A 27,957-nucleotide genomic window follows, 5' to 3' on the forward strand; every position below is an offset into this window, starting at 1 on the left:
GTGTCTTTTGGCTGCATAAATGTCTTCTTTTGAGAAGTGTCTGTTCATATCTTTGCCCACTTTTTGATGGGGTTGTTTTTTTTCTTGTAAATTTGTTTGAGTTCTTTGTAGGTTCTGGATATTAGCCCTTTGTCAGATGAGTAGATTGCAAAAATTTTCTCCCATTCTGTAGGTTGCCTGTTCACTCTGATGGTAGTTTCTTTTGCTGTGCAGAAATTCTTCAGTTTAATTAGATCCCATTTGTCCATTTTGGCTTTTGTTGCCATTGCTTTTGGTGTTTTAGACATGAAGTCTTTGCCCATGCCTATGTCCTGAATGGTATTACCTAGGTTTTCTTCTAGGGTTTTTATGGTTTTAGGTCTAACATTTAAGTCTCTAATCCATCTTGAATGAATTTTTGTATGAGGAGTAAGGAAGGGGTCTAGTTGCAGCTTTCTACTTATGGCTAGCCAGTTTTCCCAGTACCATTTATTAAACAGGGAATCCATTCCCCATTTCTTGTTTTTGTCAGGTTTGTCAAAGATCAGATGGTTGTAGATGTGTGGTATTATTTCTGAGGGCTCTGTTCTGTTCCATTGGTCTGTATCTCTGTTTTGGTACCAATATCATGCTGTTTGGGTTACTGTAGCCTTGTAGTATAGTTTGAAGTCAGGTAGCATGATGCCTCCAGCTTTGTTCTTTTGACTTAGGATTGTCTTGGCAATGCAGGCTCTTTTTTGGTTCCATATGAACTTTAAAGTAGTGTTTTTCCAAATCTGTGAATAAAGTCATTGGTAGCTTAATGGGGATGGCATTGAGTCTATAAATAACCTTGGGCAGTGTGGCCATTTTCACGATATTGATTCTTCCTATCCATGAGAATGAAATGTTCTTCCGTTTGTGTCCTCTTTCATTTCATTGAGTAGTAGTTTGTAGTTCTCCTTGAAGAGGTCGTTCACATCCCTTGTAAGTTGGATTCCTAGGTATTTTATTCTCTTTGAAGCAATTGTGAGTGGGAGTTCATTCGTGATTTGGCTCTCTGTTTGTCTGTTATTGGTGCATAAGAATGCTTGTGATTTTTTCACATTGTTTTTGTATCCCGAGACTTTGCTGAAGTTGCTTATCAGCTTGAGGAAATTTTGGGCTGAGACGATGGGGTTTTCTAAATAGACAATCATGTCATCGGCAAACAGGGACAATTTGACTTCTTCATTTCCTAATTGAATACCCTTGATTTCTTTCTCTTGCCTGATTGCCCTAGCCAGAACTTCCAACACTATGTTGAATAGGAGTGGTGAGAGAGGGCATCCCTGTCTTGTGCCAGTTTTCAAAGGGAATACTTCCAGTTTTTGTCCATTCAGTATGATATTGGCTGTGGGTTCGTCATAAAGAATTCTTATTATTTTGAGATACATTCCATCAATACAAAATTTATTGAGAGTTTTTAGCATGAAGGACTGTTGAATTTTGTCAAAGGCCTTTTCTGCATCTATTGAGATAATCATGTGTTTTTTGTCTTTGGTTCCATTTATATGCCGGATTACATTTATTGATTTGCAAATGTTGAACCAGCCTTGCGTCCCAGGGATGAAGCCCACTTGATCATGGTGGATAAGCTTTTTGATGTGCTGTTGGATTCAGTTTGCCAGTATTTTATTGAGGATTGTTGCATCGATGTTCATCAGGGATATTGGTCTAAAATTCTCTTTTTCGGTTGTGTCTCTGCCAGGCTTTGGTATCAGGATGATGTTGGCCTCATAAAATGAGTTAGGGAGGATTCCCTCTTTTTCTATTGATTGGAATAGTTTCAAAAGGAATGGTACCAACTCCTCCTTGTACCTCTGGTAGAATTCAGCTGTGAATCCGTCTGGTCCTGTACTTTTTTTGGTTGGTAGGCTATTAATTATTGTCTTAATTTCAGAGCCTGCTATTGGTCTATTCAGGGATTCAACTTCTTTCTGATTTAGTCTTGGGAGGGTGTATGTGTCCAGGAATTTATCCATTTCTTCTAGGTTTTCTAGTTTATTTGTGTAGAGGTGTTTATAGTATTCTCTGATGGTAGTTTGTATTTCTGTGGGGTCGGTGGTGATATCTCCTGTATCATTTTTTATTGCATCTATTTGAGTCTTCTCTCTTTTCTTCTCTATTAGTCTTGCTAGCAGTCTATCAATTTTATTGATCTTTTCAAAAAACCAGCTCCTGGATTCATTGATTTTTTGTAGGGATTTTATGTCTATCTCCTTCAGTTCTGATCTGATCTTAGTTATTTCTTGCCTTCTGCTAGCTTTTGAATGTGTTTGCTCTTGATTTTCTAGTTCTTTTAATTGTGATGTTAGGGTGTCAATTTTAGATCTTTCCTGCTTTGTCTTGTGGGAACTTAGTGCTGTAAATTTCCCTCTCCCCACTACTTTAAATGTGTCCCAGAGATTCTGGTATGTTGTATCTTTGTTCTCTTTTTTTCCTCCACAAAAAAGGCAAATTCTCAAGGCTATAAGTAGACCTCTGTTATTTTCAATGTATTTAAAATATTAAATCGATGTTGTATTTTACAGTAACCTTGTAGTCTTTAAATTATTTTAATTCTAGGAAAAATGACATATGACTTTTTAAAAATTTTATCAATTATTTGTTTTGGGTTTAATCTAAATATTCCATAAAATACCTAGGACCAAAATGTTCTAATACTGAACCAAAATAAGGCTCAATAAACAATAATAGTGCTCAAGATATGGAAGTGCCAGGTGACTACTATCAGGACTTGATTACTAGCATTAACTCTCATCAGTATTTCAATACCAACTTCAGTGCTAGTAAGACATCAATTTGCTGTAACAAGTATTTACAAAATATGCTGTGGCAACAAAAATAGGATGTGCCATGTGACTTCTGCTCACATACAAAAAATGTATGCAAACTAATTCAAAAATTGAAATTGTTTCAAAAAAATCCTCATATTTATTGGGTTTAAATGTTCTTACTTTTCATTATGAGTGTAATTAGATCATCAGGCTAAATACACATATTTTGATAAACAAATGAATTCTTAGCAAAAATCTCAAGTATAAAAATAAGATTTATTTTAAGTGAATGAGAGCTGTTTCTTTGAATTTGGGCAATCTGTATATTTAAAATCTAATTTTGAAAACGATTCTAATTTTAAATTAAGAAAAATGCTTTACATGCTTGAATCTAAAATTATGTGTTTTAATACTATATGTATTTAGAGATGTGTTTCTTTATACAACAAATAAATTATATTTACAGATGTGTGCCTAGGGAGAATACATATCTGTAAGTACTTCACAATTAACAAGGATACTGTATTTGAGAGACAGAGAGAGAGATGGAGACAGATAGGCAGAGAAAATATGAGGCAAGGTGAGAGAGAGAATCCCATAATAATCTTCAGAGTAAAAAACAGAATTGTATGTTTTCCTCACCAACATAGACTATTGCCTCTGTCTTATAATTGCTAATGAAAAAGTATAATCTTCTCCTAAATCAAAATCAATAAAAGGCAAATTTTATTTAAAATTTTTTAAAATTTTATTTTACCTTCGTTTCTTTTCAAATACTCTTCCTTTTTGATGTAGATCTGAGTTCTCTCTGTTTTGTTTTATTTTATTTTATTTTGTTTTGTTTTGTTTTGTTTTTGTAGAGATGGAGTGTCACTACGTGGCCCAGGCTAGTCTCCTGCCCTCAAATGATCCTCCTGCCTCAGCCTCCCAAAGTTCTAGGATTACAAGCATGAGCTATTGCACCCAGTGGAAAGGTAAACTTTAGATCACCAGTATTGATAGCTCTACATGATACTTAAGCTGAAACCTGGCATAAAAATAACACATTAAACAGAGTATAGGATGGTATAACCATTTACTTGTTCAAACTTTACTTTTAAATTGATTTTATTTATTAACATCAGAACAAAAGACATCTAAAAACATTTTCATTCTTCCATTTAAGTAATTAAGTTGAAAGCATTGGACTTTTCTTAACCAATTATCCTCAAGTTATCAATGGTTTTTATTAAATGATATTCCTTTTCAGCTCTTATCCACAGAGGCTTGCACTGTTTTCACAAAAATCACAGATAATTTAAGCCTATGGCAGGAAACAGGGGAACGTCAGTGAAATAGCATTATCATATAGTGTCTTGTTCAGTGAAGTAACACTTAAAGAGAAGTGTCTGCTGAAAGCCAGCCAAATCATTGTCAACTCTGGAACTGTCAGGCAGTTGAGTCTTCCAGGTTGTTATTCAAGTTCTCCTTTGAATTTAGGGAATGCTGGGATGAGTAAATGCCTTTCAGAATAAGTGAAATTTAAGAGTATTGTCCAGTTCAATGTTTCCATTGCATGAAATAATCATGGTTTGGTGAATAATAGCAAAACTACAAGTGAGGAATGCTCTATATAGTTAGGTATGTCCAGGTTTTAGCCTTTGACACTGTCAAGGAGCTTTTCCAAGAAGCTTTAACTACCTTACCTATCAACTAGGAACGGTAAAATTGACTCTTGTTCCCAGCAAGGCTGTTTTAGGAATCAGAGGAAACATATTTGTTAAAAGAGCATTTGAAATAAAAATTTATAGCAACACTGTTTTAATTCTCACAAGATTTTTGAGAATGTGAAAACATCAGCAATTATAATCTTCAACTTTGATCCAAAAAAGTTCATAACATGATACTTTGGCCATCTTTAATTCATGCAATCATTCCTTGAGTCATTCAGCCATTCACTGAACAACTATGATGTGTAAGTGAATATCTTTACAAGTAATGTACTAAAAATCAAAAAGAAGAATAGCTAATATGACTAACCATGTCAAAATATGGTTAATTTTCTTAAAGGAAATACAATTGACTTTTGAATAATTCAAAGCATTAGGAGTGCCAACCCCATGCACAGTTAAAAATGTGAGTATAACTTTTAACTCCTTAAAAACGTAACTAATAAATAGCCTAGTGTTGATGGGAAGTCATACTGAAAACTTGAACAGTCAATTTACATATATTTTGTATATTATATGTGTTATAAACTTTATATTTATAGTAAATTAAGCTAAAGAAAAGAACATGTTATAAAGATATAATAAGAAAGATAAAATATATTTACTACTTATTAAATAGGAGTGGATCATCATAAAGGTCTTCATCCTTTTGATCTTCATGATTTGTAGCCTGAAGAGGAGGAGGAAAAGGAGTTGGTCTTGCTGTCTCAGGAGTGTCAGAGGCAGGAGAGGTGGAGGCGGTGAAAGGAGAGGCAGGAGAGCAGGCAAGTTTGTAACCTTTATTGGAAAAAAATCCATGTATTCGTGGACACACACAATTCAAACCGATTTTCTAAGAGTCACTTGTAGAAAGAAAGCTGTACTGGGTTTGGAAAACAATATCATTTAGTTAGATCAAGACAATTTTAGCGTGAATAATGAATTTGAAATGCAAATCATTTTATTCTCTCAATCAATTCAGAAATCTATAACTTTAATATGTTGTCATTCAAGACCTGCCTGATCAAATCATATTACTCCTTCCTCATCACATGTCACTCAGAATCTTATTACTCTATTTAGAAATTTTAGTACTACCTTTTCAATAACTTTTATGTAAGTTCAGAGCTACAAGTGCAGGTTTGTTAAATAGGTAAGCTTGCATCGTGGGGTTTGTTACACGGATTATTTTACCACCCAGTTATTAAGTCTTGTACATATTAGTTGTTTTTCCTGATCCTCACCCTCCTCCCACTCTCCACCCTTGAAAAGCCTCCAGCACGTGTTGCTCCCCTCTATAAACTAGCCCTTTGCTAAGGAAAATACAACATACAGTTATCTCTGACAAAGGCTTGAGAAGGCTCCTGTAAATATACACCACCCATTTTAGAAATCAGATAAAAAGTATAGAGAAATTCACACTCTTTTTTAATCGTAGAGGATCCTAACTATTTGTTCCTATATAGACAACTAACCAGACTTCACATGAAAGTGGGAAATGTTTAATGTAGTTTTGAGGAATGAAGACTGAAAAATAATAAAACAATAATGATATAAAGCTGTACAACATTTTCTTTGAGCTATTTGACCCAAGCAGTGAGTCAAAGATTTCAAGTAATGTTTACTTTTTATTATTTTTTTCTTCTTAGTTAACTATAACACAATAAAAAAGAATTCATAAAAAATTCTAATGTATTAGTCCATTATCATGCTGCTACATAGAACTGTCTAGGACTGGGTAATTTATAAAGAAAAGAGGTTCAATTGACTCAGCTTTATACGGCTGGGGAGGCCTCAAGAAACTTACAATCATGGCGAAGGCATCTCTTCACAGTGCGGAGGGAGAGAGAATGAGTGCGGAGCAAAGAGAGAAGCCTCTTATAAGGCCATCAGATCTCTTGAGAACTCATTCACTATCATGAAAACAGCATGGGGAAACCAGCCCCATGATTCAATTATCTCCACCTGGTCCCGCCCTTGACATGTGGGGATCATTACAATTCAAGAGGAGATTTTGGGTGAGGACACGGAGTCAAACCATATCACCTATGATTTTTTTTTTTTTCTATTTTAAGTTCTACTTTTATTTCTTTCTACACAAAAATTTCACGTCTTTTAACTCAACACACTCTCAACTTCTCCCATGATAATATCTACAATGGATCAGTCCTTGCTTGACATGTTTCTCTCTATTCTGGATTTATATGCCTATTCCATTTCTCTGACTTTCAAAATTTTGGTTTTTAGCCAATGTCACCTACTCTTAAACTAAGTTAATTACCATCTGAGACAGTTTGATTATTGTCCCATTGTTCTATTGGTCATTGGGCAGATCCATCATTAATCTATGTAACCATTTGGGAACATACTCTGTTACATGTTTTTGAAAATAATTATATTTTCAGCTTCACTCTATTTTTGGAGAGATGATACAAGCACACACACACGTGCACACAGGACTCCTAATTCTCTTATCTTTATTAATGTTATTTCCAACCAGCACTTCTAAATCTTGATGTAACTTCTAACACTTCTTTATTTGTTTTTCTCTTCAATTTGAGCCACCACAATTCCTTTTATTCCCATTTCTGTGCCTACTCAGAATTTTATGAACTGACTACTGGATTTGCTCAATGGACTCCTGCTGTTTCAACATTTGAAGACTTGCCTTTTTAAGCAATCAAAACCATCCACATCAGAATCACTTTTAGAAATACAACCTTGATCATGTCTCTCACTTTTTAAAACCCTTCAGTTTGCCACCCTGCTTATGATCCAAAGTCCAACCTTCTTTTTCAGACATTGATAATTCTCTAAAGTCTAGCCTGAATGACCCTTTCTATTCTTATTTTTCATATATTTGAAGAGACATCTTACCTCCTTCAAAACAGATATCTCATGGTTTTCTGGGTACATCTTCACATTCTTATTCTTGTGTATCTGTTTATATTTTCCCGTATAATTCATTTTCACTTGTCTCTATTAAGAACTTTTTCCTCTTCTTCATTTCTATTATTCCTTATAAATCTTTCAAGTAAAATTTGCTCAGTATATTGTATTACTACGTAATCACCGAAGTATGAAGGCATATTCTATAAATGCAAGGCTCTGGGCAGAAATTTTTTGAATTTGTCCTGACTCAAGAAAGCCTTAAAAAGATATGTAAAAATTTCCCATTTTCTAGTTTTACATCATAATTAATTAATTGTGCAAGTGATTATTGAGAGATTTAGAGTGTTAGGTATCCTTTGAAGTTCTGAGAAAATGGCAGTGGAGAGAAAGAAGTTCCTGCTCTCAGTAAATTATGTACTTTCCTTAACATTTGCTAATGTTACAATTACATTTGTTGATTAACATGTGCCTTTACTCTCTGCAATTCTCCATCTTGTATTCTACACATTTACACAATTTGTATATCCCCAGTACAAATATTATGTTTTCCCTCCCCACTGGAGAAGCACCAATAATCGGATTTTCATGCAGTAGAAGTATCAATAAATACCGTTTGTGAGCATCAGGCGTGAAATGCATACATACAAATATCATCATAGATATAACTATTTATAAATTAATCTGGTGTCCAGATAGCTGCTGTCCTCTATATAAACAAACTATTTTACTTGAAAGGAATATTTTTTCTCTTATTAGATTCATTTAAAGAAAGAAAGTCTTGTTCAAAGTTTTCAAGTTCTCAGAGCTCCTGTTGATCAAATACTTCCTGAGCTCAACAAGCATCTTTAGAATGACTTACTATTTAAATTGTAGAAGTATATTTCCAGAAACAGTTTGTGTTTTATAAAATCAGTTTAACTCATGTTAAATTTTTTTGCACACATGCTGAAATGGTAAAAAATAAGGTGTCATGTACTTCTATTAGTCTATCAATTGTCTCTTTGGTATTAAGTATCTTTGAAAAATACAACAGAATGTACTCAGCCCATGTGTCAGTACATTTCAATATGCCAAGATAAATAATTCTCAACATTAATATCAACTTGCTATGAGAAGGAGAATAATGTTTAGGTCATTTTGACCTTGATGTCATTCCTGACTGCTTTCTTTCTCTCACACTGCTAACCAATTCATTAGCAAATCCTTTCAGCATCACCTTTCAAATAGATGCAGAATCCAAACATTCTTAAAATCTCCACTGTTCCAAATCCATTTAGAGCCACAATAATTCCTAAACTTGTCTTAAAAAGACAGTCTAACATGTCTCCTGCTTCTATGCTTACAGGTTTTCTTCTTTCCATAAACCACAATGATTCTTTAAAAATATGAGTCAATTATGTCACCCCACTGTTTCAAGCCCTGAATGTCTTCCCACAGCGTGCAGAATAAAATCCCAAGATTTATGAAGTCTTTTACGCAATTCTTGGTCCCTTATTACCTCTCTGATATCATCTGTGATTACTCCTCCTCTTTCTTCAACCATACTGGTCTCCTTATTACAGACCCAAGGCTCCAAGCATGCCTCGGCCTGCCATAAAGCATTGACACATGTTCTTTCCACGACCTAAAACACTCTTCTCCCAGAAGGTCATGTAGTTGGTTCCAGTGTTTTCTTCTGTTTGTATTTAAATGGGACATTTTCAGAACAGGTATTCCTGGATCAAGGTATCTACACTGTCTGTACTTTCTTCCACATTTTTTTCACCGTTTATTCAAGTATCATCACTTGCCGTATTTTTTTATTTCAATTGGTGATTATTTATTTCTTGTTCTTTTTTCCTGCTGCTGCCTACCATAGAAACTCTGTGAAGAAAAAAATATTCTTTTGCCCATGTTTATATAGTCAAAGTCTATAGGAAAATGCTTGGAAAATGCATATGATTCATGTATATTCTTTGAACGATTAAAGATTGTTGTTATTGAACAGTCTGAGAATCTTTATAGTAAAGGGGTTCTAATTTGATTGCTTTCTATGCAATTTCAAGTACAAGTAGAATGTTTCCATGAAATATTTAAATTAAATACATATTTTTACATTCTACCTATCAACCACTGTGAATAAATGTTTTCTTTTTTTTATTATTATTATACTTTAAGTTCTAGGGTACATGTGCATAACGTGCAGGTTTGTTACACATGTATACTTGTGCCATGTTGGTGTGCTGCACCCATCAACTCGTCAGGACCCATCAATTCATCATTTATATCAGGTATAACTCCCCAATGCAATCCCTCCCCCCTCCCCCCTCCCCATGATAGGCCCCAATGTGTGTAGTTCCCCTTCCCGAGTCCAAGTGATGTCATTGTTCATCACTATGAACAATGAGTGAGAACATGCGGTGTTTGGTTTTCTGTTCTTGTGATAGCTTGCTGAGAATGATGGTTTCCAGCTGCATCCATGTCCCTACAAAGGATGCAAACTCATCCTTTTTTATGGCTGCATAATATTCCATGGTGTATATGTGCCACATTTTCTTAATCCAGTCTGTCACAGATGGACATTTGGGGTGATTCCAAGTCTTTGTTATTGTGAATAGTGCCGCAATAAACATATGTGTGCATGTGTCTTTATAGCAGCATGATTTATAATCCTTTGGGTATATACCCAGTAATGGGATGGCTGGGTCATATGGTACATCTAGTTCTAGATCCTTGAGGAATCTCCATACTGTTTTCCATAATGGTTGAACTAGTTTACAATCCCACCAACAGTGTAAAAGTGTTCCTATTTCTCCACATCCTCTCCAACACCTGTTGTTTCCTGACATTTGAATGATTGTCATTCTAACTGGTGTGAGATGGTATCTCATTGTGGTATTGATTTGCATTTCTCTGATGGCCAGTGATGAAGAGCATTTTTTCATGTGTCTGTTGGCTGTATGAATGTCTTCTTTTGAGAAATGTCTGTTCATATCCTTTGCCCACTTTTTGATGGGGTTGTTTGTTTTTTTCTTGTAAATTTGTTTGAGTTCTTTGTAGGTTCTGGATATTAGCCCTTTGTCAGATGAGTAGGTTGCAAAACTTTTCTCCCATTCTGTAGGTTGCCTGTTCACTCTGATGGTAGTTTCTTTTGCTGTGCAGAAGCTCTTTATTTTAATTAGATCCCATTTGTCAATATTGGCTTTTGCTGCCGTTGCTTTTGGTGTTTTAGACATGAAGTCCTTGCCCATGCCTATGTCCTGAATGGTACTACCTAGATTTTCTTCTAGGGTTTTTATGGTAGTAGGTCTAACATTTAAGTCTCTAATCCATCTTGAATTAATTTTCGTATAAGGAATAAGGAAGGGGTCCAGTTTCAGCTTTCTACTTATGGCTAGCCAATTTTCCCAGCACCATTTATTAAATAGGGAATCCTTTCCCCATTTCTTGTTTCTCTCAGGTTTGGCAAAGATCAGATGGCTGTAGATGTGTGGTATTATTTCTGAGGACTCTGTTCTGTTCCATTGGTCTATATCTCTGTTTTGGTACCAGTACCATGCTGTTTTGCTTACTGTAGCCTTGTAGTATAGTTTGAAGTCAGGTAGCATGATGCCTCCAGCTTTGTTCTTTTGACTTAGGATTGTCTTGGCAATGCGGGCTCTTTTTTGGTTCCATATGAACTTTAAAGCAGTTTTTTCCAATTCTGTGAAGAAACTCATTGGTAGCTTGTTGGGGATGGCATTGAATCTATAAATAACCTTGGGGAGTATGGCCATTTTCAAGATATTGATTCTTCCTATCCATGAGTATGGTATGTTCTTCCATTTGTTTGTGTCCTCTTTGATTTCACTGAGCCTGAGCAGTGGTTTGTAGTTCTCCTTGAAGAAGTCCTTTACATCCCTTGTAAGTTGGATTCCTAGGTATTTTATTCTCTTTGAAGCAATTGTGAATGGAAGCTCATTCCTGATTTGGCTCTCTGTTTGTCTGTTACTGGTGTATAAGAATGCTTGAGATTTTTTGCACATTAATTGTGTATTCTGAGACTTTGCTGAAGTTGCTTATCAGCTTAAGGAGATTTCAGGCTGAGACAATGGGGTTTTCTAAATATACAATCATGTCATCTGCAAACAAGGACAATTTGACTTCTTCTTTTCCTAACTGGATACCCTTGATTTCTTTCTCTTGCCTGATTGCCCTAGACAGAACTTCCAACACTATGTTGAATAGGAGTGGTGAGAGAGGGCATCCCTGTCTTGTGCCAGTTTTCAAAGGGAATTTTTCCAGTTTTTGCCCATTCAGTATGATATTGGCTGTGGGTTTGTCATAAATAGCTCTTATTATTTTGAGGTATGTTCCATCAATACCGAATTTATTGAGCCTTTTTAGCATGAAGGGCTGTTGAATTTTGTCAAAAGACTTTTCTGCATCTATTGAGATAATCATGTGGTTCTTGTCTTTGGTTCTGTTTATATGCTGGATTACGTTTATTGATTTGCGAATGTTGAACCAGCCTTGCATCCCAGGGATGAAGCCCACTTGATCATGGTGGATAAGCTTTTTGATGTGCTGCTGAATCTGGTTTGCCAGTATTTTATTGAGGATTTTTGCATCAATGTTTATCAGGGATATTGGTGTAAAATTCTCTTGTTTTGGTTGTGTCTCTGCCAAGCTTTGGTATCAGGATGATGTTGGCCTCATAAAATGAGTTAGGGAGGATTCCCTCTTTTTCTATTGATTGGAATAGTTTCAGAAGGAATGGTACCAACTCCTCCTTGTACCTCTGGTAGAATTCAGCTGTGAATCCATCAGGTCCTGGACTTTTTTTGGTTGGTAGGCTATGAATTATTGTCTCAGTTTCAGAGCCTACTATTGGTCTATTCAGGGATTCAACTTCTTCCTGGTTTAGTCTTGGAAGAGTGTAAGTGTCCAGGAAATGATCCATTTCTTCTAGATTTTCTAGTTGATTTGTGTAGAGGTGTTTATAGTATTCTCTGATGGTAGTTTGTATTTCTGTGGGGTCGGTGGTGATATCCCCTTTATCATTTTTTATTGCATCTATTTGATTCTTCTCTCTTTTCTTCTTTATTAGTCTTGCTAGCGGTCTGTCAATTTTGTTGATCTTTTCAAAAACCAACTCCTGGATTCATTGATTTTTTGGAGGGTTTTCTGTGTCTCTATCTCCTTCAGTTCTGCCCTGATCTTAGTTATTTCTTGCCTTCTGCTAGCTTTTGAATGTGTTTCCTCTTGCTTCTCCCGTTCTTTTAATTGTGATGTTAGAGCGTCAATTTTAGATCTTTCCAGCTTTCTCTTGTGGGCATTTAGTGCTATAAAGTTCCCTCTACACACTGCTTTAAATGTGTCCCAGAGATTCTGGTATGTTGTATCTTTGTTCTCATTGGTTTGAAAGAACATATTTATTTCTGCCTTCATTTCATTATGTACCCAGTAGTCATTCAGGAGCAGGTTGTTCAGTTTCCATGTAGTTGAGCGGTTTTGATTGAGTTTCTTAGTCCTGAGTTCTAGTTTGATTGCACTGTGGTCTGAGAGACAGTTTCTTATAATTTCTGTTCTTTTACATTTGCTAAGTAGTGCTTTACTTCCAATTATGTAGTCAATTTTGGAATAAGTGCGATGTGGTGCTGAGAAGAATGTATATTCTGTTGATTTGGGATGGAGAGTTCTATAGATGTCTATTAGGTCCACTTGGTGCAGAGATGAGTTCAATTCCTGGATATCCTGGTTATCTGTCTGTCTCGTTGATCTGTCTAATGTTGACAGTGGGGTGTTGAAGTCTCCCATTATTATTGTATGGGAGTCTAAGTCTCTTTGTAAGTCTCTAAGGACTTGCTTTATGAATCTGGGTGCTCCTGTATTGGGTGCATATATATTTAGGAGAGTTAGCTCTTCCTGTTGAATTGATCCCTTTACCATTATGTAATGGCCTTCTTTGTCTCTTTTGATCTTTGATGGTTTAAAGTCTATTTTATCAGAGACTAGGATTGCAACCCCTGCTTTTTTTGTTGTTCTCCATTTGCTTGGTAGATCTTCCTCCATCTCTTTATTTTGAGCCTATATATGTCTCTGCATGTGGGATGGGTCTCCTGAATACAGCAGACTGATGGGTCTTGACTCTTTGTCCAGTTTGCCAGTCTGTGTCTTTTAATTGGAGCATTTAGTCCATCAACATTTAAGGTTAATATTGTTATGTGTGAACTTGATCCTGCCATTATGATATTAACTGGTTATTTTGCTCATTAGTTGATGCCGTTTCTTCCTAGCCTGGATGGTCTTTACATTTTGGCATGTTTTTGCAATGGCTGGTACCAGTTGTTCCTTTCCATGTTTAGGGCTTCCTTCAGGGTCTCTTGTAAGGCAGGCCTGGTGGTGACAAAATCTCTAAGCATTTGCTTATCTGTAAAGGATTTTATTTCTCCTTCAATTATGAAACTTAGTTTGGCTGGATATGAAATTCTGGGTTTAAAATTCTTTTCTTTAAGAATGTTGAATATTGGAGTTTCTGCTGAGAGGTCTGCTGTTAGTCTGATGGGCTTCCCTTTGTGGGTAACCCGACCTTTCTCTCTGGCTGCCCTTAAGAGTTTTTCCTTCATTTCAACTTTGGTGAATCTGGCAATTATGTGTCTTGGAGTTGCTCTTCTCGAGGAGTACCTTTGTGGTGTTCTCTGTATTTCCTGAATTTGAATGTTGGCCTGCCCTACTAGGTTGGGGAAGTTCTCCTGGATGATATCCTGAAGAGTGTTTTCCAACTTGGTTCCATTTTCCCCCTCACTTTGAGGCACCCCAATTAGACGTAGATTTGATCTTTTTACATAATCTCATACTTCTTGCAGGCTTTGTTCATTTCTTTTTCTTCTTTTTTCTTTTGGTTTCTCTTCTTGCTTCATTTCATTCATTTGATCCTCAATCGCTGATACTCTTTCTTCCAGTTGATCGAGTCGGTTACTGAAGCTTGTGGATTTGTCACGTATTTCTCTTGTCATGGTTTTCATCTCTGTCATTTCGTTTATGACCTTCTCTGCATTAATTATTCTAGCTATCAATTCTTCCACTCTTTTTTCAAGATTTTTAGTTTCTTTGCACTGGGTACATAATTCCTCCTTTAGCTCTGAGAAGTTTGATGGACTGAAGCCTTCTTCCCTCATCTCGTCAAAGTCATTCTCTGAACAGCTTTGTTCCGTTGCTGGCGATGAGCTGCGCTCCTTTGCAGGGGGAGATGCGCTCTTATTTTTTTGAATTTCTAGCTTTTCTTCTTGTTATATTGCTTTTCCCCCATCTTTGTGGTTTTATCTGCCTCTGGTCTTTGATGATGGTGACGCACTGATGGGGTTTTTGTATAGGTGTTCTTCCTGTTTGATGGTTTTCCTTCTAATAGTCAGGACTCTCAGCTGTAGGTCTGTTGGAGATTGCTTGAGGTCCACTCCAGACCCTGTTTGCCTGGGTATCAACAGCAGAGGTTGCAGAAGATAGAATATTGCTGAACAGTGAGTGTACCTGTCTGATTCTTACTTTGGAAGCTTCCTCTCCGGGATGTACTCCACCCTGTGAGGTGTGGGGTGTCAGACTGCCCCTAGTGGGGGATGTCTCCCAGTTAGGCTACTCAGGGGTCAGGGACCCACTTGAGCAGACAGTCTGTCCGTTCTCAGATCTCAACCTCCGTGTTGGGAGATCCACTGCTCTCTTCAAAGCTCTCAGACAGAGTCGTTTGCGTCTGCACAGGTTTCTGCTGCTTTTTTTGTTGTTGTTGTTTAGCTGTGCCCTGTCCCCAGAGGTGGAGTCTACAGAGACAGGCAGGTTTCCTTGAGCTGCTGTGAGCTCCACCCAGTTCGAGCTTCCCAGCGGCTTTGTTTACCTACTTAAGCCTCAGCAATGGGGGGCGCCCCTCCCCCAGCCTCGCTGCTGCCTTGTGGTTAGATCGCAGACTGCTGTACTAGCAATGAGGGAGGCTCCGTGGCCGTGGGACCCTCCTGGCCAGGTGTGGGTATAATCTCCTGGTGTGCCCATTTGCTTAAAGCACAGTATTGGGGTGGGAATTACCGGATTTTTCAGGTGTTGTGTGTCTCAGGTCCCCTGGCTAGAAAAAGGGATTCCCTTCCCCCTTGCGCTTCCCAGGTGAGGCAATGCCTTGCCCTGCTTCAGCTCTTGCTGGTCCGGCTGCAGCAGTTGACCAGCACCGATTGTCCGGCACTCCCTAGTGAGATGACCCCAGTACCTCAGTTGAAAATGCAGAAATCACCGGTCTTCTGTGTCACACGTGCTGGGAGTTGGAGACTGGAGCTGTTCCTATTTGGCCATCTTGCTCCACCGCCTGAATAAATGTTTTCAAGTTTGTATGAATGAACACAAATGAAACATGTGAAACATGTATCACTACAGCCTCATGTTCAGTGAATTCAATCAATGTGTAGATTTCTTGAGCTATGCCATGAAATAGAAGATAATATTATGTAAAAAAGATTCCAGAGCTTCAAGGGAAATTTTTTTTTGGTCAAGTCTAGGTGTTTTTCATACTTTATAAAGGCAAAGTAATTTATTAAAATAGATTTCTACATCTGTATTATTTTATATTCTTTATATTTTCAGTTCTGTAGCATAAACACTTGAATATAAACAGCTTTATACTGTCACGTAATATAAAATGCTTTGCATTGCTGTGATTATCTACAGTTAAAGACAATGAAGTCATCTAATACTCTCATTGTGATCATCTGTATCTTAAAGATGGGTCATTATATTTCAAAACTTTAGAGTTGGCAAAATTTGGAAAGAACATAGGTAAAATATATTTCTGTATTGCAAAAATGTGCTTGCATGTGTGTTTGTGGAAAGAAAGCCAGTGAGAGTGACCAGGAGAGATTTGTTTTACTACTCATACAAAAGCAAAATTACAACATACACAGTATCTTAGGAAGAGTTTTATTGTTATCTTATTATAATCCAGTTGAGCTCTATAAAAATTCTCAGAATGTATAACATAAAAAACAATGTTATTTGTGATTCCTACTGCTTCAACATTTACTGTCCAGATCTTTATGACAGAAGATCTATTTTCTATACTTGACTGTTTCAACAATCTTTCTCCCTTTTTCAATATTGTGTTCTTTTCTGAGAGGAACTTATTTCATCTTGTGATATATTGAGGCTTGCTAGAAATTCAAGTCCAATAGATATATAAAACATCATATTTCCCATCCAAGTATATACACACACCTTGAGAAATGTGGCAATGTCTTTCTTTGATATAAAATATCATAAAGATTTTCTCTTTCAATGCTTACTTTAAATAGAATGGTGAAATTTAAATATAGTATGTGCATAGGAAATATGTCAAATGAGGAAGTGGAAATATACTATTTCTCATAGTATTTCAATTTCTTAAATTTTAAGAATGGTTACTATATTAATATTGAGTTGTGAAAACTCATTGTATCTGCATAATTTGTGATACTAATTATTAATTTATTAAGAACATATACTTGTGAGTAATGTCACTTTTGCTACAATTTGACTAGTGTTATACATTTATAAGCAAAATAAAATGGAGATTGAGGGTTTTTTTCTGTATTACAGGGAATTATGGGAAAATAATTTAAAGGTAATATCTTTACATTTTTATGACATATAAGGAATAAAACAACTACTACAGTCATACAATTTTCTTGACAATTGTATCCATTAATCATTTAAGATAAATAAAACATTCCCTTATTATTATGTTTAGTAATTTTTTAAGAAACTTGCTTATATGCTAAAATAAACATTGTCAAATAATGCCAAAAATTATAACACTTTGAGATAATTACAGCAAGAAATAAAAACTCCTTGTATTATTTTAGTTTTAAAGATTTCTAATGTACAAAATAATATTCTGTTTCAAAATACCAGCCCCAATTCAAAGGTAGGTATATTTTCAATTGGAAATTATAAAATCCCAGTTTTTTTCTTGATATATCTATTTAGAGTAATCATGTTTTATTTGACCATAAAGGTGAAAGGAATTTGTTAAAATGATTAGGCAAGTGATAGAATGAGCAAGAGAATAACAGAATAGCAGAAGAAATATCACAAAAAAATTATAAAAGAGGAACTTCATCATATCTAATCAAATTTAGTATACAGATATACAAATATGAAATGCTACCATTAATAGAAATGATGGTAAGAGAAATTAGGCAAATTTATTATGACACCAGACTTTGTGAAATTGACAGTATCTCTCCTAATGCATAGATTTATTGGTTAGTTTGAATATGGTTAATATTTCTCAGGTACCTATCCATTTCTGAGTACATGTACATGTAACAATGCTTAGGTAGATGAAGCAGAATATGGAATCACATGTGAAAAAACCTAGTTTTCAGAAAAAATCAATATTATTAATAATAGAGTTATTATTTCTACTAGTAAAAACATTATTTGCATTGAATGAGTTCTATTTTTTCTAACTAAATTCTTAAAATATAGATTACCATTCCAGACAACTATGGTATATTTTTTTACAAAATAGAACTTACAAAATTACTAAAGGTTTGACACACCATAGTGTTCATGGCCAACAAAGTTATGACTGACAGCCTGCCTAGGACCCCAGGGACAAATCTTTAGAAGAGGAGTAGTGTCCAAAGGCAGAGTTCAAGGAAAAGGTCTGGAACACAGCAAGGCTAATACCTCAGAGGGTAACAAAAGCTGCCAAGGCCAAATTAAATTCAACCCATCAGTTTATAGGCAACTCATGTGGCAAATACAAAGCCAGAGCTCTATTATTTTTTTTTCACACAACCAATGAAAAATCATTTTTGTAAATTCTACAGAGAGGAGTACTGCATTTTGTGATGGTAACTGACAAGCTGTCAATCTATCTCAGGTATTTGAGATGCTCTATCTCTTCCTATCCCAGGAAGACATTCGTTTTGTAGAATTACATTTTGTGAGATTACTTCAGTGCTCCTTGGAGATTTATTTTTTACAGTCATCTTTAAAAATGCTAATACTGTATGCTGCCATCTATATTGTGTCACACAGTTAGGACTGTATGAAAGATATCATTGGCTTTAACACAAGACTTTGCTTTGGATTACATTTCTGCCAGTTACTAACTAAATGACCTTGAACTGTTTAGTGTATACCTTTGAACTTCAATTTTACTATTTCTAAAGTGATGATGATAATAAATGGCTCACAATACTGCTATGAAGATTAATTGAAGAAATGGTAAAACATTTAAAGCAAGCACAGCAAAGATAATCAGAAAATATCTGGTCATAATTGTTTTTTCTATTTCAAATTTAAGCAACATTTACACTTTACTACCACCATTAAAATGTGTTATAACACACTATTTTCTATAAAATAATATAATATGTATTATTATATATAATAATATATATAACAATATAATATATAATTATATATAATATATAACATACAGTATATAATATAATATATATTATGTATATTTATTTGACAGTTTAGTTCAGAGACTAATATACAACCACCACAATTCATATTGTTGGTGAAAATAAAGATTATAAAGCAGGGATGGTATATAGCTTTCATCTCAGGTGCTAATGTCAATATATTCTTAATGGTTGTATAGCAGACTGTGTCAATAAAAGTTTTGGAGTTCAGAAAAGAAGACTCATGAAGAATTTCTGATTATATACATGCATACGCTGCATAATTAGATTTCATTCAACAATGGACCACATACGTGATGGTAGTCCCATTAGACTATTATAAGGCTGAAAAAATTCTATCAGCTAGTATCTTCATAGCTGTTGTAATGTCAGAGTACACAAACTTTTTTCACGTGTTTGGTGTGATGCTAGTATAAACAAACCTATTCATTGCCAGTCTTGCAAAAATATTTAAAAAGTTAACTATAAAGCAGTTTCAGGAATTACCTTCAGGAGGCATTCCAGAAGAAACTATTGTTATTATAAGAGCTGACATAGCTCCATTGGTGTTATTGCCCCTGAAGACCTTCCGGTGGGTCAAAACATGGAATTTGAAAGAATAATATTGATGGTCCTGACCCTCTGAAGGCTTAAGCTAATATGTGTGTTTGTGTCTTAGTTTTTAGCAAACAATTCAAAGCCTTTAAGAAAATTAAAAATAGAATATAAGCTTACACAACAAGAACCTTAAAATAAAATATTTTTGTAAATTTGTATAATGTGTGTGTGTTTGAAGTGTTATTACAGAATAGTCAAAATAAAATAATTTAAGTCTGTAAAGTAAAAAAGTTATAGTTAGTGAAGGTTAATTTATTATTGAATAAAAATATTTTTTAAAAAAGGTAGTGCAACCTAAATGTAGCGTGTTCATGAAGTCTACCATAGCTTACAATAACGTCTTAGACCTGCACCTTCACTCACCACTTACTCGCTGACTTACCCAGAGCAACTTCCAGTCTTGCAAGCTCCAGTCACAGTAAGTGCCACTTTCAAGCATAGCATTTTTGTCTTTAATGCTACATTTTTAGTGTACTTTTGTATGTTTAGATACACAAATACTTACCTTTGTATTATAATTGCCTACAGTATTCAGTAGAGTAACATGCTATATAGGTTTGTAGCCTATCAGCAAAAGGCTGTACCATATAGCCTAGGTATGTAGTAGGCTATACCATCTAGGTTCTTGTAAGCACACCTATGATGATCCCACCATCATGAAATTGTCTAAGGACTCATTTCTTAGAACACATTCTCACTGTTAAACAACACGTCTGTAATTGTTCAAAAAGATGATGACACAACTATATATGTTGACCCAGATGTAGAGAATGTAATTAAATAGAAATTTATTTTTCTTCAATCTAAATGATCTTAATTTGTATTGTTTATAATAGGTAACTATGTAAGTGGAGAATTAGCTAAGTCTTGAGGAATCATATAGGCACACAAAGGCGATGTAATCCAAATTTCTCAGCCATCAATGTTGATTATTATTATCACCAACAAATCAATCATATAGATCTTTTTTGAAACTATAGAAAACGTTTTTCCACTAGATATCTTTGTACCTTCTCTGGGAAAGAAGAAAAAGAATCCTTAGAACGGTGGTTCTTGAGTTGGTTCTGATCAACAGGAAAATGGTGGGCTTTTAGAACATTAAAGATGCATGATAGCTACCAGGATAACCTGATTCACAAAATTGGGGTACAGCTTAGGATGTATATTTTTTTCAAGATTCCCAAGCAAATTCTCAAACTCAGGCTGGTTAGGAAACATCCCCTTAAAGGTTTAGAGAATATAAAGTTTTAATTATATAATTGATAAATCAGAAAATATCTGGTCATAATTGATTTTTCTATTTCAAATTTGAGCAATGCTTTACAATTTACCACCACCATTAAAATGTGTTATAACACATTATTTTCTCTAAAATTTATGTATTTATTTATTATATTTTATTTCTTAAGTTAATTTTATGGCTGCCTTTAGCCTCAGCTATAGTGATATTGTAAAATATAAATTTGGTCTTAGATACTGTTTCCTGGCATACAATCCCTAAAATCCTTAGAATATCCAAAATTATGTCTTTTTGTATGATAATGAGTTTACTGGTGGTTGGCAGCCTCTAGGTAACTTCAGGAAGGGCTTGTCACCTGAAAGACAAAGGCAGGAATACAGGGTTGGGACTTTGAGACCCACTCTCCAACTTCTGGGGAGGGAAGTGAGGGCTGAAAGTTAAGTTGATTATTAATAGCCACTGGTTTGATCAGTCACACCTAGTAATGAAGCACCCATTAAATCTCCAAAGGACAGGGTTTGGAGAGATTCAGGATAGGTGAACACATGAAGGTTTCTGGAGAGCAGAATATGCCTAGGGAGGTCATAGAAGATGCACACTTTTTTCCCACAGTCTTGTTCTATGCAACTCTTTCATCTGCATCCTTTGTAATAGCCTTTATAATAAGCCAGTAAATGAAAGTAAATGTTTTCCTGAGTTGTGCAAGTCCCTCTCGCAAATTAATGGAACCCAAGAAGAGGGTCATGAGAACCTGAATTTATACACAGTCAGTCAGAAGCATAGGTAAAACAACCTGAGGATTGGGATTGGTTATAGAAGAGGAGACAGTCTTGTGGGACTGAGCTCCCAACCTATGGGATCTGACACTGTCTTCAGATAGATACTGTCACAATTAAACCCCATTAGTGTCTACTGCAGAACTGACTGCTTGCTTGGTGTGTGGGGAAAATCCCCCACATATTTGCTAACAAAAGGTGCCTGTGTTGATTGTTGTTGTAGGGAAGCAGGGGAAAAACAGTGTTTTTGCCACTTAGAGCTATTCTTTCTCTCTTCTGTTTAATCAATGATATATACAAAAGGTTGGCCCTGTTAATAACAAATTTTAAACTGAATAATCTCAATGTTAATACATTTTAATGTATGTTGTGACAATAAATAATTTGAAATCTAAATTGTTGAAATTTTAAATTACTTTGAGCCTTAAAAGAATGTGATTATGCAGCTTGAGTCATATGACAGTCAGCTGTAAGTTAGGCAGCTATAACCTTTGTTTTCCTGATTATACATCAGCTTTCTTCCTTACTTACATTGTTTTGTAAAATGTTGTAAATGGCTAAAGGACACCATGGAAGATTCCTTCCTTCTTCATTGTTCACCTTCATGGTAGATTAACTGCCCTCCTACTTTTCTCAAAGTCACATTGTCTTATAATGAATGTTAAGTACATTATTTTAAATTGGAAAGGAAATGAAAACTAGATATAAAGAAAGGAAAACAAGCCATAACTAATTAAATTGCTGTAACTGGTAAATCAGCTGTGTATACACAATGTTATAAGCCTACTACATTTTATTGTTTTCTGTCTATATAAGCAAGAACTTAAGGTAGGAGCATTGATTCCATTTTTCTGGAGTCTTTTCTCCAAATGCCGAATTCCAGCTTTTGTTTGACTAAATTTTAAAAAACTGAATTCTGATCCTTTTGAATATTTTAGGTTGACACTAGGATTCAATTATCTTATTTTTTCTCTTGTTTTGTGACAGGCCAGGTCTCACTAAGGCAGGCCTCCACCATAACAACTGTTTCAGTACTGACTGAATGGTTAAGTTAAATATTAAAAGCCAGTGCCCTTACACAAAGGCTAGAATATAACAAAGTCCACCAAGAGTTTTGCCTAGGCCTTTCCTGAACCTTAAAGCATGATTAAACAAGCTTATTGGCAGTGTGTAGGAACTCCCCAAACCTTTGTGAATTAGCAGGAGACAAGACAAGAGTAATCAACCGAGTGTCTGGACCCATTTAGATTGAGTATACTTACTGAAGCTCCAGAAGATCTTCAGGACTCAGACCTTAGTTATAGGTTAAAACAAGTTAATCACTTATATTTTTAGATGAATGCACACGTACACATAGAAATACAGCTTAGAAGGTATATAAGCTCTGGAAAACGTAATTTTCAGTTGGTCTGACAATACTTTTCAGGCCTTCTCTCTATAACTGGTTACAGAAATAAAAACTGTCTTTCTCCCCAGTTCATCTGCATCTCATTATTGGGCTGTGAGAAATAGCAGCCCGACCCTCAGTTTGGTCCAGGAACAGTGTGATGCCAATATTAACTGAAATTATGATTATTTCAATTAGACTGTATCTTTATTCCAATATTCATTAGAAGTCAGTTATGTTACATTATTATAGAATATATATTATCATTTACTTTTTTCCTTCTGAGACCAAAAGCGCTAAAGTTGCATATTCATTTGGCCCGACATTTAAATTTTATTTTTTGAAATGTGTTACATAGTTTAGTTTGAGATTACACAATGTTTTTGATGCTACAACCATACATTTTGTGTGTCATTTTAATATTTTAATGCATTCTTCTTGACATTTTTCTGAATACGGTGAAAACACAATTTTAACAAATATAGGATTACTATTTTGCAATGTTCCTTCAATGTTTAATTACCTTCGCTTAATACTAGAATTATATTTCCTTATTTTTAAAGATATACACACATACATAATTATAATGACATGTACACATATATAATTATAATAGCATGTACATAGTCTATGTATATATGTATATATTTATAAGTAGTCACACACATATAAATAATGTGGATGTCAAGATTATTTGTCCATATTAAATCAATAAGCCACATCCACTGTAGAATAAAGCCATCCTTAAATACCTGATTCATTAATTGATTGAGTTAATAGGTTAATCTTGATTAAAAAATTTAAAAGTCCTATGTAAAATATATAAAAAACAAATATATAATCATGAGTTTATAAATTGTAACAAAAACTAATAAGAAAACACTTTAATAAGGCCGATTTCCTTGTTATTGATTATACTCATACTTCCATCACCCACCTATCATTCTGGCCTCTTGCACTCTGGCCATCTTCAGGTACTTGTATTATTCTGAATTCCTCACACTCTTACCCTACAATCTTTGTTCATGAACATGATGTTTTCTCTAGAAAAACATTTACTCAAGCCTTCCATGTTGGCCTATAATTTTTCCTGATTCAGCTGTGATATAATGTCCTCTGAAATGCTATCTTTATATTTCTGAGCTGGCTTTAGTGATGCTTCTAAGTGCTTGCAAAACAATTTCTGCATAATTCTGTCATAGAGCATGTCTTCCTTGACCACAGAAGTCTGATTATTTGTCTGTACTTTCCACTAGAAGGTAAGTTACCAATTTACTATATTAGTCTGTTCTCATGCGGCTAACAAAGTCATACCTGAGACTTGGTAATTTATAAAGAAAAGAGGTTTTACTGACTCAGAGTTCCACATGGCTGGGGAGGCCTCACAAACATGGGTGAAGGCGAATGAAGAGTGAAGTCACATCTTACAGGGCAGCAGGCAAGAGAGCTTGTGTAGGAGAACTCCCCTTTATACAACCATCAGATCTTGTGAGGCTTAATCACTATCATGAGAACAGCATGGGAAAGAACCACTCCCACGATTTAATTACCTCCCACTGGGTCCCTCCCACCACATGTGGGAATTATTGGAGCTACAATTGAAGGTGAGATTTAGGTGGGGACACAGCAAAACCATATCACAACTCCATTAACAAGTAGACAAAGGATACGAATACACGATTTTCCAAAGAAGACATACATGTGGACAAGAAGTATATGAAAAAAAGCTCAATATGACTATTAGAGAAATACAAATCATGACCACATGTCACACCAATCAGAATAGCTATTATTAAAACGTCAGAAAAATCAGATGCTGATAAGGTTGCAGATAAAAGGGAACGTGTACACTGTTGGTGGGAGTGTAAATTAGTTCAACCATTGTGGAAAGCAGTATGGCAGTTTCTCAAAGAGCTAAAAGCAGAACCGCCATTCAACATAGCAATTCCATTAGTGAGTGTATACCCAGATAAATATATATCACTCTACCATAAAGACAGAAATGTGTATCATTCTACCATAAAGACACATGCATGTGAATGTTCATTGTAGCACTGTTCACAACAGCAAAGACATAGAATCAACCTAAATCCCATCAATGGCACACTGAATTATGAAAATGTGGTACATATGCACAATGGAATACTATGCAGGCATAAAAATGAATGAAATCACGTCTTTTGTGAGAACAGGATGGAGTTGGAGGCTATTATCCTTAGCAAACTGACACAGGAACAGAAAACCAAATACTGTATACTATCACTTTTAAGTGGGAGCTGCATGATGAAAACTTATGAACTCAAAGAAGGAAACAACAGATACTGTGGTCTAATTGAATGTGGAGGGTTGGAGAAGGGAGAGGAGCAGAAAAGATAACTGTTGTGTACTGGGCTTAATACCTGAGTGATGAAGTATTCTGTACAACAAACCCCCGTGCCATGAGTTTATCTATGTAACAAACTCTCTCATATACACTTGAACCTAAAATAAAAGTTCATTTAAAAAGATCAGGCCAGGCGAGGTGGCTCAAGCCTGTAATCCCAGCACTTTGGGAGGCCGAGATGGACGGATCACGAGGTCAGGAGATCGAGACCATACTGGCTAACACGGTGAAATCTCTTCTCCACTAAAAAAAAAATACAAAAATCTAGCCGGGCAAAAAAAAAAAGAAGATCAATAGTTACAAGTCATGTTGATAGTATGTACACTTGACATAACATGGTATGTTTAGAATAACACTTTACCTCTATGATCTTTGCCCTAAAAATACATTACCCGAATCTAATTATAAGAAAAACATCAGACAAATTTAAATAGAGGAACATTACACAAAATGTCAATATACCTGACCAATAATCTTCAAATTTATCAAGGTCGTAAAAAACAAAGGAAGTCTAAGAAACTGTCAAAACCAAGCTGAGCCTTTGTAGAAGTGATGACTAAAAGTAATGTGGTAACTTGGATAGACAACTGGAAAAATTGGAGAAAAAGTACAGTATTTAATTTCTAATAATTTATAAATAATACTTAACATGCTATGGATTAGATCTCCAGAGCTCATTCATCTTATAACTGAAAGTTTGTACACTTTGACTAAAATATCACCATTTTCTTCACTCCCCCAGGCTCTACAACAGCCTTTCTACTCGCATTTCTATGAATACAGCTTCTTTTTATTATACACATAGGTGGCAGGTATGATCATTAGTTTGATTATGGGCATCACCTCATAATGTATCAAAACATCATGTGGTACATCTTAAATATATATAATTTTTATTTGTGAGTTATACTTCCATAAAGTTAGAGGAAGTAATAATGTACTAATATTTATTTATTAATTGTGAAAACTATGTCCTACTAAGGTATTAATAATAGGAGAAATTGGGTGTGAAGATAGATTGGATCTTTGTACTATACTTGTAACAGTTCTTAATACAATACTTCTTTAAAACCATGTGTATTTGAAAAATCAGAATAAAGATTTGCAAGGAATGATAACTTTATAATATGTGTAAAAGAGACTGAATTTTGAATCAAAGTAATAGAAACATGAAAAGGATATGATTATGGAGAATAATTTTCCTAGGGCTAGACAAGGGCAAAATACGTGTTATTGATTTTTCTCCTTCCCTACAAATTCATTCTCTAGATTAAGACTTGGACTAGCATATAGCCAATATTGCTTATATTTTTAATATTCTAATTTTTTCTCTTTTTCTATTTCTTACTTTATCATATATACACACACATACCCCTCCACCCTAGCATTATCTCATCAATTTTGTCTGTTTATAACAAAAATTATTAACATGTTTATAACTTTTAGGGCTGGGCATGATGGCTCATGCCTGTAATCCCAGAACTTTGGGAGGTGGGCGGATCACAAGGTCAGGAGTTCGAGACCAGCCTGGCCAACATAGTGAAACCCTGTCTCCATTAAAAATACAAAAAATTAGCCTGGTGTGGTGGCGGGTGCCTATAATTCTAGCTACTCTGGAGGCTGAGGCAGAAGAATCGCTTGAACTAGGGAGGTGTAGGTTGTAGTGAGCCAAGATCGTGCCACTGCACACCAGCCTGGGTGACAGTGTGAGACTCTATCTCAAAACAAACAAACAAGCACAACAACAAAGAATATGTTTATAACTTTTAAATTGGGGCTTAATTTTCTTATATTTTTCCAATATTTTCAATCTTCTAAAAACTAAAAACCTTGCTCGGTCGTCCAGGCTGGAGTGCAGTGGCCAGATCTCAGCTCACAGCAAGCTCCGCCTCCCGGGTTTACACCATTCTCCTGCCTCAGCCTCCTGAATCGCTGGGACTACAGGCACCCACCACCTCGCCTGGGTAGTTTTTTTGTATTTTTTAGTAGAGACGGGGTTTCACCGGGTTAGCCAGTATGGTCTCGATCTCCTGACCTCGTGATCCACCCGTCTCGGCCTCCCAAAGTGCTGGGATTACAGGTTTGAGCCACCGTGCCGGGTCTAAAAACTAAAATTCTTAAAGACAAAGCCAGATGTTACCTTATAAAATACACATGCAAACATTTTTATAAAAACAAATAAACCCATGAATATTTATTTTTAAAAAGCCAATCACACTTTATCTTAAAGACAATAATAAATTATAATCCAGAGGAGATAGTGTGTAGAAAAAATTATTAACTTTATTTTCTTGTATTTCATTTATTTTTCTTTACAACCACTTTTTTAACAATAATAGTATGTTAGGTTTAGAGTGATTTTATTGCATACATGATTAATTTAGGCATTGTTCCTTTTTTCTGCTTTTATTTTTATGTCTTTTTTTCTATTTTCTGTCAAAGTAGAAACCATGAACTTTTTTTTTTTTTTTTTTTTTTTTTTTTTTTTTTTTTTTGCAATGGAACATCACTCTGTCACCCAGGCTGGAGTGCTGCAACCACCGCCTCCCGGGTTCAAGTGATTATTGTGTCTCAGCCTCCCAAGTAGCTAGCTGAAACTACAGGCATGAACCACCACACCCGGGAATTTTTTTTTTTTTTTTTTTTTTAGTAGAGACCAGGTTTTGCCATGTTTGAGACTGGGCTCTAACTTCTGAACTCAGATGATTCACCTGTTTGGACTTCCCAAAGGGCTGGGATTACAGGCATGAGTCACCACGCCCGGCCCATCAAGCCATTTTGGATAAGAAAGTAATATAAGCACATT

This window comes from Rhinopithecus roxellana, chromosome 2 (genome assembly GCF_007565055.1).
Source record: "Rhinopithecus roxellana isolate Shanxi Qingling chromosome 2, ASM756505v1, whole genome shotgun sequence".
NCBI lineage: Eukaryota > Metazoa > Chordata > Mammalia > Primates > Cercopithecidae > Rhinopithecus > Rhinopithecus roxellana.